Below are 15,426 nucleotides of genomic sequence, written 5' to 3'. Positions count from 1 at the left end.
CCACTATTTAAACCCTTCTTCCTCTTCATAATTTCCTCCCAGTCCTTCATATACAACAAAACTACACAATCCCACCATTTCCTACGATTCCTGTCTCATCTAATTGCCAAACTGGCCATTACTTTGATGCTCTTGTCAATGGAGGTCTTGCCAGACTCTGCTCAGAAAAATTTTTGCACTTCAAAATTTTGTAATTAAAACTTGAAGGGGACATCCCAAGACCATTTAACTGATACAAGTAGTGTGCGAAGTGTTTGAAATCAACCAATAGAGGGTATGCATAGCGGACGACTAATAGATCAGCCCAGGGGCTCACATAGGGTGTGATGTAGGTGGAATCACAAACTTTCTTAATGTGCTTAACATTGATGTGTAGAATAACAAGTAGACTATGCTCAGAAGAGGTATAGGAACATCAAAATATTTGTCAAATGGACACGAAAGTGCAATTTCTGTGGAAAGTTTGGTCATTTTGCAAAGAAGAGACTCTTAGCAAATCTTGTGTAAGAATTAGGAAAAGAACTTGAGGAGACAATTGCTCTCACTACTTTCACCACCCAAATCAATCTTGATAAGGGTGATGACTCATTTATCTTTTAAGTTGTTTTATGTATGGTCAGTAAGGGTTCTCTGCCTTAGGATGTCTCCCCTAATTGATTGTTAGTCGTATGTGAGTTTTACCTTGTCAGACCAATGGAAACTCCCCATGCATAGTCATTGTACATTCTCCCAGTTGTCTGCCAAGAGCCATAACTAGAGTGAGTCGTAGGTTGGGGTCATGAGTGTTGTTACTAGATGTGAACAAGCCATGAAGCCTCTTATGTACTATTGTTGGGGTGAGGTCATCAATTTATGGGGGGGAATTGTTGGGATAAATTGATGTAATGGGATGATACCAAGGGGTCAAAGGTCAGTGTGTGCTTGTGTGATCACATGGTGTGACCAGGTTAGGTGGTAGAAGGTTCTAGTAGGTGTGATTGAAAGAATTATGGACCTGATTTTGCCAGAGCATGCTGTCCCCCCGATCACAAATAGTAGGAGAGAAAGAGACCTCGAGACCGAGACGTGGCACACTCGACAAAGGACGGACGCACAGATTACACTAGATGACATCTCATCTATCTTCAAACCTAGAGTGCGATCGATAGGGGTTACTATGGCGCTCGTTGGACTACTCCCCCAGTCAACATACAGAGATCTATTACAACACTACCTAGTTTGACATTGGCTGTCACCGCGAGGTAAGGTACACACCACATCACTTTTGGATTTTTGTGATGATTCTATCCTTTTACAAGATGTTGATCTAGACAAGGCTATGTCTCAAATCTCACAAGCGTCCCAATCACAACTTAAAGGTGTGCACTATTCGACATGGGTAGGATACATGATGACCTTATCATCGATAATGGCCTAGAATGCTAGCCCTCCTTAGGTGGTTTCACTTATTTCCCACATGGGGGGCGGGGAGGTGGGCTCCAACATAGTTGAGTATCTCATGGGATCTCTTGCCTCCATCTCACCACCGCCTCCAGGAGTGAATCACGTATATATGCTTTTTAGTATATCTACCCGAAGGCTTTATGATGCACACTAAGACACCATCAAAGCAAACTACTTATCATATCATGACATACTGTTTGATCACAACCTAAAACGTCTCTCCTCTCTACTCACATACATTGACCACATACTGCTCTTAGAGGATCGAGCCATTTTGATCACATGCTCTCTCCATGAGGTTGTCTCACACATTTTTCCGAACACCACTCCTATGTGCTCATCACCTCTTGACTCAATACCTATAATAGCTGGTATGATGATGAGTGTAAAAATTTATGCTGACAATGCAATTTCAAGGCTATGCATCATCTTCAGAGCAAGGCAAAGGTAGTACATGAGTACCTTCACCTATCGAAAGAAGCACGCCTTTGTTTGTCAAAATTGATAAGTTAATAAATATTTTGTTTAGTAATAACTCTAAGGACTTCTAGATGAAGTTACTTGAGCGTGATCCCCATCCCCTCTCGTGGACATCAAACTTTGGAACTTCTATGCATACATGCTATACGATGCTCCTTACCATCCAGCACCCAAACTCTCACATGCACCACACCCACATCATGTAGACTTTTCATAGCCATTGGTGTCAAACATACAGCCCTGAAGCTTCACGACGGTCGAGCAAAAGATCCCGAGGGCATACGTACTAAGGCCATTTCATATGGAATAAATACTTTGGCCCTAATCTTAGCAAAGCCCTTCAACAAAGTAGTTTAACTTGGTTTCCCTCACATGTGGACCCTTAACACCGTCACTCCCATTAACAAGGTAGGAGATTCCATGAGCCCAAAAAACTGCTCAACCATTATGATTGGAAATGTCATGTCCAAGATCTATGCAACATTGAGGTTAGCCACTTCACAGAGCTTCAGGGACTCAAAGCTGTCGGACTCATGTGGGCTTCTAGAGAGATCAGGGGACCATGGAGCACATACTCACACATAGAGGTGGCATTGAGGAGGCCAAGGAACATAGATAGATGGTTTATTGTTTGTTGTGAATTTTGCAAAGCTTTTGACATAGTGCTAAGGGCTCAACTCGTCGCATGGCTATAGGACTTGGGTTACGATCAGAACATCACTTCGACCAATCATGACACTCTATGAGAGAGTCTCTGGTCAGGTTTGACAGTGGAGATTATGAGTTCTATTGGGGTCAAACAAGGTTATTCAGTATCACCAACCTTGTTTAGCCTCTATACAGACACGCTTGAGACTTTCATTAGACCCCTAGGGAGGACTGGCCAGCCTGATCCTTGCTCCAAATTCTCCTATACATAGATGGTCATACTCTCCTCCTTAGCAGAGAAGCTCAACTAATACTTGGATGCACTCCAAAGTTTCTATGAGATACACGATTTGAAGGTCAACCTTGGTAAAAGAAATTTGATGATCTTCAATATATCTCTGAGGCATAGGTCAAGCTAGGGGACCTTCCTCCATGCTTACCGAAGCAAGGTCATGGCTGGCGGGAGTGACTGTGGCACTTGCTTGTTGCAAGGTGATAGCTAGGAGATGGCCGTCATGGGTGTTGATGCCTACATAGAGGTTCGTCCCACCCCTTCACCTCATTGTATTTAGTCCTTCGAAGACTTTAATAAGCTTTCTTTTCTTTGTTTCTTTCCTCAAACTTGCTCACTAAATTCCTATTTATCTAGCCTTGGTAATTTGCCTACTCAAATGTTGAATTGACAAGCAAGTTTCTTTGCTATGGGTGTTCCTGGTGTGTATGATTCTTGAATGGGTGTCCCCATTATTTATGATTCTTGAATTTGTCTTTTCATTATTTGATCAATGGTAGATTTGTAAGTTACATGTCATTATTTGACCCTTGCTTATGTTTGTTCTTATGTTTCTTGTTGAGTTTGGACAAGTTTTGTTGGCTTGCTCTACATTGTGTTTTGTGATCTTTGCAATGGTTTCTTTGGTGTTGCATGTGAGTGATGTGGATTGGCTTGTGCTGCATGTGTCTTGTTTGTATTAAGTAGTGCATTGCTTATCCATGTGCACTTTTCTACCTTTTTGTGTGCTCAGTCTATTATGTCTAGTGGTTTTAAAGAACAACTCCGAATGCTTGAGAAAAAACATCATACAAATGAGCAATCCGAAAGGCGTTGATCATGGGAAAAAGAGATAAAACAATTGGCTGTCGAAAACTAGCCTGTTTCTAAAGAACCCAAATCACTGCCTAGGAAATTTCTAGGACATGGGCAAACACCAAGATGCATCCAAAAAATACCTCATTGGCAATAATGACGTCAAAGATACTTGCAAGCCAAGACTTAAAAGGACATTCCTACCTTCAGACGATCACTTTAGAACTTCCAAGCCAAGACTTACAAAGACACTCCTATCTTTAGATGATAACTTTAGAACTTCAAGTCCAACACTCCCAAATGGCACACAAGGTGTAGATGGACATGGTTAGTGGTATTATCCTACATGTGTTATATTATCTTCCTCATGCTTCGGGATGTCATACTTTCAATGCATGCATGTGATTTTGGCCTTGTTTATGGGTGTGTTGTGTCTCTTTTGAGGGTCATGTCGAGAAGAACAGCAACAAGGTCGGCTAGACGTAGGGATTGTTGCGCGGGTTGGAGCCAACCAACTGGGCCCGGAGAGAAAACCGAGGGGTTGGGTCCTTGCATGGAATGAAGGGCCAAAGGCCCACCTTTATAGAGCCCCACAGTTGGTGGGGAGGTAGAGCACAAGTCGGCAGGCAAGTTGGCTAAAGGGCCCAAAGATGCCTAGAATAGAGAGCCCATGGGGGTGGATGCTGGGTCATTTTGCAAAGGTTGCAAAAAGAAGACGGCGGATCAAAAGAACAAGGAGGAGTCCGACTCATATTTAGATGGTGTGATCATCCTAGAACTATTCTTGGTGATAGATCCATGTGTTAGTAAGGTCAGATATGTAGACCTAGAAGTCATAGTGCAGATGCTTGATATTGAGATGTGGGTAGACGGAGAGGTAGAGATCTTTGTGAAGGATAGCAAGCGCTTGGACTCTTCAAGGTTCTTGGATGTTGATACTAATATAAGGGTGGATTTCATGGAGTTCCCTAGGGTTTCAAGTTTAGACGGATGCTATAATTCAGAAGGAGGCATTAAAGGACTACACAGGCCATTGGTATGTGCCTCCATGATATATGGTTTGCTTTCTAGTATGTAATTGATGTCATATTATAGTAACGCACCATAACCATATGCTCCTTTCTCTCATCACCCTGTCTATTAGAGGATGTATAATTGCCTTGCTGGAATTTTCTAGTCATGATGTCATTCTACTTTCTATAGCAGTCTTTAACCATATGACCCATTTTACCACAGTAGTAGCATTCAACATTGTTGTTTGCATTTTGGTCTCTCTACCATTCACCACGACCTCTTTGGATCCCCCTGTCTCTAAAGTTACCACATCCTCCTCCATAGGATTGGTTTTCTTGAATCTGCTGCATATTTTGATTTCTACCATGGCCTCCAAATCGGCCAGCTCTACCTCTGCCTCTACATGTTCTAGCATTTGAGTAGAAGACAGCTTCTTTTGAAGTTCCTCCTGAAGAAGATGCACCACCATTTCTCTGCTCTTCAAAAATTAGAAGAGCAATCAACTCCTCAAAATCAAGAAAATTATCACGGACGGCAATGGATGTATGGATTTGTGCATAATCCTTTCCTAGACCATTCAAGGTCACAGAAACTAAATCATCATCTTCCACTGGCGACCCAATAGAAGCAAGTGCATCTGCAATCTTCTTCACCTTCATGTGGTAGTAATTGATGCTCATATTTTCTCTCTGCACATTATGCAACTCCTGCTTGAGCTGCATTTTCTTGGCTTGTGTATTTGTGCTATACATTTTTATCAAAGTATCCCACACCTCCTTCGGTGTGCTTGCATCTTGAATATGCACAATCATAGAATCTGAAATACTGATAGACAGCCAGTACATAACTTTTTTGGCTCTCTCATGCCAGCCTTTAAATGCCTGCAACTCCTATTGATTGGGAACATTAGGAATAACTAGTTCTTGTTCAGCTCTAGTAATGAACTCCCAATAGCCTTTTCCCTTAAGGAAATTTGTCATTCTAAACTTCCATGCTTGGAAGTTGTTCTTGTCAAGCTTTTCTGTGACAATCTGTGAAAGAGCATCAGATGCCATTACAGAACATTGCAAAATATTCTATCACTGCAAAGAAACACAACTTCTCCCTCATAAGGGCAAATTTGCAAAATTGATGAGAGTGGTATTTGACCACACAGTCACTTCCTAGTGACGATTATGTGTCAATAGGCAATAAGAATGTTTCTGTTACTCCCAATATCTCTGCGCACAAGCATACAATGTAATTTTTGCGATAACTGTTCACCGACCTGTAGAACAGTGGTCGCACAGCAAAAATAGGGCACTTTTCTAAGTGCCTTTGGAAAAATTCCACCACCAAAACGGGCCCTGAACTGGTCTCGAATCAAAATCTGAGATAGTGCACTCTTACACTTTCCGGCTATGTTACCTGCAAAGATTTGCTCCCAATCTCGAAAAAAAAAAGGAAAGCAACATTGATCCTCCCACTAGGACACCGTGAACTTGGTTTGCTTTCTTGAGATCCTTACCATGAACCGAGCTCTGATACCATGTGAAGAGAGTGGGAGAGAAGGAAGGAGTCTCACTTGCAGCTTTCTCACATACACAATGGGGGAATATGCACTAAGGTGGGGGTTGAAAATAGTTTTCCTCTTCTTAGTTGTGAAAGCTAAAAGAACTCTAGGTACAAAAGAATAGGTGAACCCTATATGTGGGTCTCAAACCAAACTCAGCTAACTAAGGCGACATACTAACTGAGCCACGAACTAGAGTACATAAAGATAGCTATCATCTAGCTATTATTCATGGACAGTGTACCAACCGCATCTGCATCTAACAAGTCGGTGACATAAATGCACGATGGTCACCCTGGCATATCACGAGTGGAGCTCGATATCTCAATAGGGACTACCACATGGGCAACACCTCACAACAAGCAAAGGCAAACAAAGGCGGGATTGTCCAAGGGAAAAGGTGCATTTGTGGGGTAGGGAGTGTGGGTAGGCATATGTCCTGCACAGGCCAGGAACAAGGCAGGGAAAATAGTAACATGGGAGAGTTGGTGCCTCACACAAGTTGTATTTGGTTTATAGTGATGTTTGTGGACCCATGCGAGTTGCAACTCTTGGGGAATTCTATTATTTTGTCACATTCATTGATGACCACTAGGTATACTTGGATTTTTGCTTTACAATCCAAATATGAAGTTCTTGCTTTGAAATCCAAATTTGAAGTTTTTGCATGCTTCATGCATTTTATTGCCTTGGTTGAGAATGAAAGTGGGATGAAAATTTCCTACATTAATTTAGACAGGTGGGGTGAATATATGTCAAAGGAATTTGCTAATTTTTTGGCCTCATGTGGCATACATCATCAATGCACTATGCCTTACATTCCTCAGCAAAATCCTGTGGTTGAGAGAAAGAATAGATCAGTCATGGAGATGGCCAGGTGTATGATGCAAAGCAAGCACTTTCCCAACAAGTTCTGGTTGTATGTCGTTATGTTGCAAATTACATTTTGAACAGATTTCCCACAAAGGCATTGAAGACCATCACACCTTATGATGCTTGGATAGGTCATAAGCCCAAGATTTCTCTCATGAGGACTTTTGGATGCTTGGCATATGCACATGTGCCTTCTCAAACATGCACAAAGTTGGATGATAAAGCTATCAAATGCATTTTTATTGGGTATAGCTTAGAGAGCAAGGGGTATAAGCTCTATTAGCCCCACATGGGCAAATGTTTTGTTAGTAGAGATGTTTTTGATGAATCCTCCTCTATGCCTTTGTTGGATTGTAAAAAGTATCCCACTATTGATGCCACAAATCTCTTTAATAGCTTGACACCCTTGTTTCTATCAAATGATCATGATGATACTTACTCATTTTCTTACACGGCTTTCAAAACGGCCCTACTGAGGCTACTCTTTACATCTGCAAGAGGGATGGATTTGTTCATTTTAGTCCTCTATGTGGATGACATGCTTGTGAGTGGGACACATGATGAGCTAATTGCAGCTTTTAACCTTGACATGCAGAAGATATTTGTTACTATGTTTGATCTTGGTCTCTTGCATTACTATCTAGGCATTCAATTTGCTAGCAGTGAGGGGGGCATTTTGATGTCACAATGCAAGAATATTGGACAACTTTTGCAATGCTTTCAGTTTGAGGATTTCAAGCTAGTATCCACACCATTAGAGCCTGGGTTTCACTTCTCTTCTAAGCATGGTAGCGATGCATGTCATGTAATTCTCTATTAGTAGGTAGTTAGTTGTTTGATTTATTTATGCCATACTAGACGTGATCTTCGGTATGTTGTCTCACAGTTGAGCAAATATATGCACAACCCCTCTACACACCATTGGTAGGCTATGAAGCGGGTCTTAGGTGCCTTAAAAGCACTTAGCATTTGGTACTTTTTTATGAGATTGATTCTTCACTTGTTATGCATGGATTCATTGATCGTGATTGAGGTAGATCTTCAGACACCCGTGTGTCACATAGTGGCAACTATTTCATGCTTGGTACTTCATGCATGTTGGTTTAGCAAGAAGTAGACTACCATTGTTACTTCTAGCTATGTGGCTGAGTACATACTAGCATTTGTAGCTACAGTGGAGTGTGTTTGGCTGTATAAGCTACTTGCAAATCTTTGTGCATGTCAAGTTGCTCCCATCATCATCTTCATGAATAGTCAGGGTGCTTTGGCTATTGCACATATTTTGGTTTTCCATGCTCACACAAAGCATCACTATCACTATGTCAAAGAGAGTTTATCAACATGTGATATTCAGTTGTCTTATGTTCCCACTAAAGACAACTTGGCAAATCTTTTTACAAAGGTTCTTCCTTGACATGAGTTTGAAGCTTTTTGGCAAGCTTTAAACTTAATACCTTTTGTGATTTGATCTATTGTACTCTGTACAATCATGGGCTACTATACATCGTGCTCTTGCTTGTAGATCCTTTGAAGTTGATTTTGACTAGATATGACTCACTTTCTTTATAGGTGAAGCCATTCCTTTGTTTGATCTTTCTTTCTTCTTCCAAGAGGGATGCCTCTATATCTACTAAAATGGAGACTGGTAGATTAGTGAGAGTAGTCACAATGGTACCATACTCATCAGGTCGACTCTTAAGAAATATAGCAATCACAACGTCATCATCAAGATCAAATTTGATGGTAGCTAGTTGAGTCAATATGCTTTCATGGAGTTTTGTTGTGAGGATATTGATTCTCCCTTGTTTGGCTTTAGATCAGAGAAATTAATGAGTAGACTATACTTGGATCATTTCCCATGTGCTCTAAAGATAGTCTTAAGGTGCCTCCATGCACCATGTGTAGTTTCACAACCATCAATGTGATCAATAAAGGAATCAACCAACCCTAGTACAATTATAGCCAATGCCTTTTCATCCCTAGGTAACCATAATGCTTATCCTTCCCTAGTAGTGGGTTTCTTCTCTTTCCCATTAGCAATATTCCAAATCCCCTTTTTCATGAGTTTGGTCTACCATGTATGAAATCCCTCACCCTCAAAATTGTCTATCTTTGTTTTGGTAGCTATATGGAAGGTCTTACCAATAATGGTAGTATATAATCCCTTTACAACTCTTAGAAAGAACCATCACCATACAAATGCATATTGCAAGTAACAAAATCTAAAAAACAAAGGTTCTTTGCACACTGATAGTAGAAGGGAACTCGGGGTTTGGCTTGGAGGTTGATTAATTTCCTATTATCAAAGCTTGCCTTCTTCTTGATGACCTTTTCAACCCTAATATATTGGTTGTTGGAGGACTCACATGAGGAAGTCATTTTCCTAACATAATTAAGACTTTCAATACATCAAATAAGACTCTCCTCAATTTTGATCTCAGAACCTTGCATACACCCAAGAATTGACTTAAGTCTGAGTCTAGATGCAATCAAGAGTAAAGATACCAAGTCAAACAATATGTTGACTAAGTCAACCTTCCAAGGTGAATAACTGCCAAAAGTGCCTAGGAAAATCAATAGAAACTTGGAGCCCAAAATTCGAGGTGGTAAGAGTAGCTCTAAAAGGGGTTTCTAGTAAAAAGAAAGGTCTTATACCAGAGAATGTCCTCTGACAAGGATTGGTAGATATTCGTGTAGTACCACTCGTGATAGTTGTGCCAAGTAAATATGTTAAAAAATCTAAATAGTAGGCTTTGTTAACATCCATAGAGTATAGTCACAGAATGCAGGGTAAGTGCTGAAAGGAAAAGGGTTGGCCCTCCTTTCAAAAGGTGACATGTATAAAAGACCAAATGGTTGACTTTGGTCTTCATTATTGTATGCACAAGTTTGAAATACAAGCTCCCCCTTCTCCTCCAAGAGTGTCTTTGGAAGTTCTCTTGTTTTCTTTGTAGTGACTTTGTGTTTGTCACTCCATCCCCCTTCACTCTCTCCTTCCCTTGTCCTTATTGCTCCTTTCTCCCCTCTCTTTTCCCTGCTCCCCCTTCACTCTCTCATAAGGAAGTAGCTTGGAGTGGAGGCTCCAATGACATTCCTTCAAGATCCCCACGACACGTGAGTCATTGTCGAGACTACACATTTTTGGCACCATTGTCGGGGGTTCAAAGTATGCTGTTGCATTTGCACTTGCTTTCTTTTGTAATCCACCCATTGCATAAGGCTTCAAGCTTAACTTGGAGCTTTGTTATTGGAGTTTTAGAAGAGGTATGAGGAAGAAGTATGAGTTGGATGGAAAAGAGACGAAAAATTATCATTTTATGTTGAAGAGCATTTTTGAGTGTAGGAAACTTGTTTTTGAGGTTTGTTAGAGTTTTATAATGATAGGAAGGTAGTTTTTTAGATTTCTAAGGTGTGTATGTTGTCAAATCTCACAAAAAACAACCAAGAATGAAGAATCAAGCTGAAATTCAAAGTTGTTTTGTATGTTAACAGTCACCCCTCAATAAATCTCTCATTTTTGCACTCAAATGTTGTTTTTCTTTCACTATTTTTTCATTGAGTAGGTAGACTAGTAGTATAGCATCCCCCTGGCACACAAAAACCTGAAAAGAAACTCCAAATCTGTTAAAAATAGTCAAAAACCAATCGGCAATATAGCGCATTCCTATCCCCATGGGTTGATAGCTTAGCACTATCCTACTGTTACTGTCGCTATAGCCCTATCTCGACGGTCAAACTCTATTGACCTGTGGCCATAGTGCCTATCCCCATGACCTAACTTTTGACTGTGGTCTAACCCGCCACCCTAATTAATGTGTGTCTACCTATCCCACTAGTCTGACAATCGTTGACTCATGGCCTTAGCACTTGCCCCACGACCGTTGCTATAATAGTATCCCATCGATCGCTTTAGTTATCCCCATTCCCATTGCCATATTTGTATCTCATCGATCAAGATACCCCGCCGACTGGTGTGTTAAGCTCATTCCCACGATTGTTGCCATTTTGCTACCCCCATGCCTATGGCCATATTATCCCACCGTACTCATTATCCTTCCACCTGTAGTCTTAGCTCATCCCTATGACTGTGGGGATACCACCTACATCCCATCCCACTAACATGTGGCACTACCCATCCTATCGATCGGTACCTTAAGAACTATCTTCTCGCCTGTTGCCATACTTGTATCCCACCGACCGACGCCTTAAGAAGTATCCCATCACCCATCGCCATAGTGATATCCTGGCGAGACCAGATGCGCCAAGCTATCCCTATGATCGTTGCCATAGCCTTATCCCTATGCCCATCGAGATACCTATAGTGTAGTCCAGAAAAAAAAATACAAAATTCAAGTTTTAGCCTAAGAGTGCCCTGTTAGAGGTTTTATACATGCATTCGCAATCTGGAAGAATTATGTCCAAGGAGCCCATGCCTGAAGAGAGTGCTTCGAGCTACACTCACCCCACCTTTTGCCCTAGCTGGGGATCGGTCCAAACCAGAAGCTCAATTCCTAGCTCCCACTTTGTAATAAAACCCCGACAAGAGCATCCATCTAGCTCTGATGAGACAGAGAGCTTGGACGAGGAGATGCAAGACCCCACTGGTCCAAGGGCTTCCAAATCCCCCTTCACTACTGTGGCATCTCCCAACTCTCCTACTCCTTCTATAGTGTTCACGTTAAGAGATACATTCTCCAACACGTTTGGACGTTTAGGCTGAACAGATTCAATAGGCATGGAGAACCCCTTTGCTGGCATGTCAATGGGAAGGGAAGGTCAGCAACAACAACCAGCTCTTCTTGAAACATAGACATGGACTGAAACCAACTTTGTGGACCCAGGGCCCACCTCCTTCGCAAGGCACCATTAGTGGGAATGCATGGAGGAAGAAGACCCATGGATGAGGGGCTTCTGGGGACAAGACCCTAGCCATGGATATATGAGAGGGGCATCTTATGAACTCCCAACCTTCCCGCTGCCACCAACCTTCGCCAACTATGTGGCCCCACAAGTTCCACCCTATCGCCCAATGCAAGGAGGTGCCGATGCCCCATGACCCACCCCCTCCAAGAGTCCGACCGTTTCCACCCACATCTGTTGCTCTAATGAATGTAGGCCTTGGCATGTCCACCCCAATGCCGGTAACATCAACTCAATGGATTCCACTACCAAGGCCAAGCTTAAGGCCACCCCTTCCCATTAGGCCCACAATGGCACCACCTCCACTAGCTAACCAAATGGTGCTATCAGATCAAGTGATACGCACCTTGGTGGATGCCCTAGGAAGGGGAGCCACACCACCTCTACCCACCCTAGTATTTTGCGCAGGGATCATACATCTCGTAGATCTAGAAATGGCTAATGCATTTGGTCTTAGTTTGGATGGCAAAGTAGGCCAATGATATAGGGCTCTCACCCTCGAAGAAAAAGTCAATTGGGAGAGCTGTGAAAAGCCTTCATTGTAGGGTTCATCCCCAATGGACATAAATGGAGCCCAATTAATCAGTTATATGAGGTGAAGCAGCATACCACTATGCAATTCACTAGTTTCCACCTGGCTTGTTTGAAGCTAGCTAGTTTGCAAGCAGCTAATTCAAAGCTAGTTTGCAAGTAGCTAGTTTGAAGCTAGCTAGTTTGCAAGTAGCTAGTTTGTAGCAAGGTAGTATGCACCAATCTAGCATGGAACCCCAAACCATATTTAACCATGATCAGATATAGAAAGGAATGTGTATCAGCATACATTAGATTTAGGCAACAACATGTATGCTTGGAGGTACCTACTTTGTAGCCAGCTTGTTCATAGGTAGTGTTATGGATAAATTTGTCTAAGGAAAAAGGCATAAATATGTGTGTGTGATTGTATGTGTGGCAATAGTATAATAAAATATGGTGTGCATAGGGCCTAAGGTTGAGGTGGCAGGGCATGACCATATGCCACCCTTCCACATAAGAGGACCCATAAGGTGTGATGTACATAATCCATAATAGTAATATTATAAAATGTAAGGTGGCATGGTTCCTCCATGTGCCACCCCTCCACCTACGCGGTCCCATGCCTGCATTTAGTGAGATATGGCCTAAAGTCCATGAGAGAAGTAATATAAAATAGGTGGAGATGGATATTATATTGGATTATTGCCTTCATGTAGGATAGGCCCATTTGGGGGGGGGGTGTAGATAGTCCAAGGATGTAAGATAAATAATAGGGAAGGTAGGATGAGGTGGCAAGATTCCTTGTGCCAACCCTCCACTTATCCTCCTAGAGGTTTGAATGTATTATAAAATTGGGAAGAGACCAAGGGAGAATCATAGACTTGAGATATGGGGCTTGATTTATGTGGAAAAATGAGGCAAAGGGTTATCGTACACAATTGAGAGTGCGTAACCGCCTAGCCCACATGGGAGACTTTTCCACACACACCATGCATGTGGGAGGATGCATTTATTGGGAGAGACAACCTCTCTTGGCTATAAAAGGAGGGGGCTATTCCTTGGTGGGACATGCTCATTCTTGTAAAGCCACCTAGCTAGTACTTTGATTTGCCCCTTCCCTTCCTTTCAAATAAAGCGTGGCCCTCTTCCCTTGATGTCTCCATCTTTACATTCCTCCTCCCATCATGTACATGCTTCTCCTTCCCCTCTCCCTTTCCCCTTGTGCCATAGTCTCCCTCTTCACTCCCTCCCCTTCTAATCCCTTTTCCCCACCCATGATAACATTTTGTTCCTTTCCTCTATGACTGGGTGTGATTGTGCAACAACTTCCATATGTGGTTCTCAGCTTTTGTGCCTATAATTTGCTTTTGGTCATAGTTTTTGCACATCTGCGCATCCCTGCTTTTGCATCTCTAGTCTACCTGCAGTTCCGGTCGCATCTTTTGGTTGTTAAATCTTCTAGTTGTACCGGTCCCACCCTCAACCATGGGGAGTTTCCTCTTGCTGTAAAAAGTAAAAGTATTTCATTTCATGTGCTCTATTCGCATCTCCTACTAGATCGTAGATTCGAAACTTTTTCAAGTTCACTCCTTGGACGCACGCCACACGAGGAGGGTGGATATTTATGTCACTTCTTGGTGCTTGGTCCTCCACTCATTACGGCTACCAATTGGCAAGATCTCTTTCTTGATCTTCATGTCGACCTTCAACGGCTGATTGTTCAGTGCATTGTTCAAGGAGACGATGGGTGGAATGATACACCGTGGTTGATTCAAGGTGAAGAACTAGTGATATACTGGGGAGACTTTGATTTCACTTCTACTCATTGTGTGGTGATAGAGCTACTTGTTGCATCGGAGGTAATTAAAAGGGTGACATTCTTCAAAGGGTGGGATGTTACCAAAGCTTGAGGGGAGACTTGGTGCATCTGCTTATTAAGTCCAGTGGATAAGCTCATCTTGAATAATTTCTTCTCGATCTCGCTACCAAGGTTTCTAGGGCTTGGCTATGGTTGGTAATGTTTCGACCAAGGAATCCCTTTGTACCTAATCAACCCTTTGTGCCTCATTTTGAGCTTCAAGTTGTAATTCTTTTTGGTCTAAAGATAAACTATCAACAAAGTATTGCAAGATTATTTGGTGCTGAACATCTTGCTCAAGTGTTGAATTCTCCCCACCCTCTCCTTCTACCTATCTTGGATTACCAAGAAACTTGGGATGTTCAGATTTTAGTCTTGGTGTGATAACATCTTGGCTATTTCAATTTGACAAAGCATACAAACCTTCGACCAACGCTGCTGGTGTGGGTGTGAAGCTCACTTCACTGGGGGTGAGGTGTATTGTTATAGCAAGTTTGCACCTACGAGTACTTGCAACCAAGTTGAGTACTCAGCACTCATTTTTGGGCTACAAAAGGCACAAGAGCATCGCATCAAGCAACTTGAGGTGCAAGGAGATTCTCAACTCATGTGTGAACAAGTTAGCGGAAGGTGGAAGGTGTGGAGTGAAGGCTTGGTTCTGCGACATCAACAAGCATTGGAACTGTGCCAACAATTTGAAGAGACAAAAATTCAGCATATCCCTTGAGCTCAAAATATAGTTGCTAATTTCTTGGCATGTGAAGCCTGTACTTAAAGCATGACGGGAGTGGAAGCACCACCCCAACAAAGCCGCAAGCCATGAAGGAGGGTGACCATTTGTAAGGAATGCAAAGGTTATGGTCATCATGAAACTAAGTGTTGGGCATATTTGATACAAGGTTAGCAGATGGTCGATGACTTGCCACCTTGGGAGTCATTGAGGCTTTGCCCATCACTGTTAATAGGTTGACCACCACCATCAATTTCTATGTAGTGGACATCGAAGATACAGGCAGGAGTTACCCAGCCATACTCGGG

Source organism: Dipteris shenzhenensis, chromosome 14 (assembly GCF_047967505.1).
Source record: "Dipteris shenzhenensis isolate YYH24624 ecotype China chromosome 14, Dip_SZ_1.0, whole genome shotgun sequence".
Taxonomy (NCBI): domain Eukaryota; kingdom Viridiplantae; phylum Streptophyta; class Polypodiopsida; order Gleicheniales; family Dipteridaceae; genus Dipteris; species Dipteris shenzhenensis.
Note: the sequence above shows the minus strand (reverse complement) of the source record.